The sequence below is a fragment of the Tupaia chinensis genome, unplaced genomic scaffold, assembly GCF_000334495.1.
Source record: "Tupaia chinensis unplaced genomic scaffold, TupChi_1.0 Scaffold000207_1, whole genome shotgun sequence".
Taxonomy (NCBI): domain Eukaryota; kingdom Metazoa; phylum Chordata; class Mammalia; order Scandentia; family Tupaiidae; genus Tupaia; species Tupaia belangeri.
The window spans coordinates 1,127,430-1,130,887 of record NW_006159682.1 but is presented as its reverse complement, the minus strand read 5'-3'; positions in this window follow the sequence as shown (position 1 = coordinate 1,130,887).

The following is a 3,458-nucleotide window of genomic DNA, read 5'->3' as shown; positions in this document are numbered from 1 at the left end:
GCACATGAGCCCTCTAGCAAATTAAAAGAAAAAGAAAATGCAGTTGGATCCTAGCTTTGAGATATAAATCAAGCAAATAACTATAGATGGTGCAGTGGTCCAAATGAGACAGTCTGAAAAACACCAAGGCATTCAAACTTGATATGGGAGTCCTCTAATGGCTTCATTATGTCTGTTTACTCTGTGAAGGAGGACCACCAATTTTCCAAATTATAAAAAATAAGCTTTTTAATCCAAGCCTTTCCAAGCAAAACACATGTAACACTGAACTTTTTTATTTCTTTTTTAAAAAGGATTATTTAATTTTATTTATTATAATTATTATTTTAAATTTTGCTATAGGGCCTGTGCACTCACTAGAAAAAGAGAAGGAAAGTAAGAAAGTAAGCTACCAGGTCCGGGATTTGAACCATGGTTGGCCATGTGGGAGTCCAGCACCTTAACCACCATGCTACCTGCTACCCCCTTCTGAACTTTTCAAAATGCTATGTCCAGGGACCAGCAGTTAGCATAATGGCTATGTCGCTGGACTCCCACGTAGTCGACCGCAGTTCGAGTCCTGGACCCGGTGGCTTAAACTCACACCAGGCGCTTGTGCGTGCATGCCCAAGATCCCAAGAGGAGAATGGAGGAGAAGGGATTGCAGCGTGGCCATCCCCCCTGGGGGGTGATTTCCTGCTTTCTATCTCTCTGTCTCTCTCTGTCTGGCGAGCGCATGCGCCCTATAGCAAAAACCTCTCCAAAAAAAAAAAAAATGCTATGTCCAATAGTACTAGTCCATGTATTCCTTGGTTCCCTCTCCTCCATCCCCAGTGTCACCATTGGAGTTCAGGCCTTGATATCAGACCACTACAAAGAAGTCCTAACCATTAAGTCATCAGAAAAATCATGATGTATTTTTCTATGCAAAAATGCATCATGACTTTACCGACGACCCAATATATTCTTGCTGCTTCCAGTCTCTTCCTCTCAATTCATTTTCTCTTGCCATCAGATTGTTCTTTCTAAAACACAAATCATATCCCTCCTTTGGTTAAAACAAAAACAAAACGTACAGCTAAGAAAGAAAAAAAGAATAGCAACTTCAGTGGCTCTCCACAGCCTATGGATCAAGCCCAGATTCCATAGTCTAGCATTCAAGGTCCTCCATTATCTGGCCCCAAACTACCATTCTAGCACCCCGTTCTGATTATTCTCTAATTTTTCTCTCTCCATTTCCCAACACACACATGTGTGTGCATATGAACACACAAAGAGTTCTTTCTCTACATTTCAGCTTTTCTGAATGTTATTCTCTGACCATAGTAAACTTTCATGTCATCAAACATTTACATGTGTTTTTCTTTCTTAAATTCCATTGATTCACAAATCTCCCTTCAACACCTACTTTAAGTGTCCCTGCATATAGTTAAAAGCATGACATCTGGTCCATCTGGGTCCAATCCAGGCTTACTAACTGTGTGACCTTGGGCAAGTTGCCTAAACTCTCTTTCCTCTAGTTTCTTTGTTTATAAAATGTGAGAAAAGTAGTGCCTACTTGATACAGTGATTGTGAGATACAAATACTTTTTTTGTAGAGTTTTTTTTTTCTTTAAGTTTTTGCCTTAGGGTGCATACGCTTGCCAGTGAGAGAGACAGACAGACACAGAGAAGGAGAAAGTGAGAAATCATCTCCAGGGGCAATGGCCATGCCATAATCCTTTCTCCTCCATTCTCTTCTCACAATCTTGGGCATGCACACACATGTGCCCAGTGTAAGTTTCAAGCCACCGGGTCTGGGACTCAAACCATGATTGACCATGTGGGAGCCCAGCAACGTAACCATTATGCCATCTGCTAGTCCCCTTAAAATTTTTTTAAAAATACACAAAAAATAGAGAAAAATGCTGGACAGCTAATTAGAACCTAATAAATGTTAACTCTGGTTTAAAATAATAGCAAATTAATAAAGCAATAGATAAAATATCCTATTTTCTGAGAAGCTTTTCACATTTGCCCAAGGAAAATTAGTCATCTCTATCACAATGCATTCATAGTGTAACATTGACCGTGACATTTACTTTCACATTTTCTGGTGGTTAGAATGTGTTCAAAAATGATTGGGACCAGCAGTTGGCGTAATGGCTATGTCACTGAACTCCCATGTAGCCGACCACGATTCAAGTCCTGGACCTGGTGGCTTAGACTCACACGGGGCACGTGTGCATGTATGCCCAAGATCCCAGGAGGAGAATGGAGGAGAAGGGATTGTGGCATGGCCATCCCTCCTGGGGGGGGATTTCTCCCTTTCTGTCTGTCATTCTGGTGGACGCACATGCCCTATAGCAAAAAAGAACTCTCAAAAAAAAAAAAAAAATTGGCACTGAAAGTGAGCAGGATTGAGGCCCATGAGGGTTGAGGAGCCGGCAGTACCATGACCTTTCTGGGAGCTCAGGACCAGCATCAGTGCCTGGGCTGTCATAGAATGGGAGTGTGGAGTGGGCATTGGAGGCCGAGCTTCAAAACTGCCAGTGGCATATGTTTGTGCCAGGTCCCCCAGGCCAGAGTGGCCAGGGCACAGTATGGGTTTCCAGACTGTAGTGACTCAGGAGGCTTGGTCTCGGGACCAGACAAGATGAACAACTAGACAAACAAATGAGGGCCACACCTCTTTTATAAGGGTCAGGGTGTCAAGGGCACTGGCATCAACACCTTGGGTCGGAAGTTTGTAGAGATAAAGGAAATGGTCCCAAAATTTATCTTTTGTCATTTGACCAGCTTCAGGCTCAAGCTTCTTCAGGCACAGAAATACCTCTGACAGCCAAAGAGCTCTTTCTAGAAGCAGTTGCATCTGCTATTCAAAGGAACTTTAAAGATGTTACTTTTGATCCAGAAATCTGGAGAAGTAGTTTGGAGCTCATACAAAAGGCAAGCTCTTCCAGCTATTTCCCAGGAATTTCCTACACTAGAGAGCAGAGATAGGAACGGGCCAGCCCTGTAGCACAGTGGTTAAGCACTGTATGTGGAAAGCAGATTCCATATGGCCAACCACAGTTGGAGTCCTGAGGTATGAATGCATGCCCCATATCCTGACAGGATAGAGGAAAGGAGAGTGCAGTGTGACCATATCCCACTGGAGGGTACTTTCTCTCTCTCTCTTTTTCTTACAAAACCATGTACCTGCCGGCAGAAGAAACAAAGAAAGGAGGGAGGGAGGGAGGGAGAGAGGGAGGGAGCGAGAGAGAGAGGGAGGGAGAGAGGCTGGCAAGCAGAATAAGTGACCACGGGTTTTGCTTGCAAGCTGAAGACTGGACTGATGCATTCTCACAGATCATGAATCCATAGAGGACTGAGGAGGCATTACCCTCATCTCATTTCTATCAAAGGCATTTGTCTACCTTTCTAATCTCATCTCTCCCCCATTCTCTCTCTCTCTCTCTCTTTTTTTTTTTTTTTTTTTTAAAGGTTTTTTTTATAGG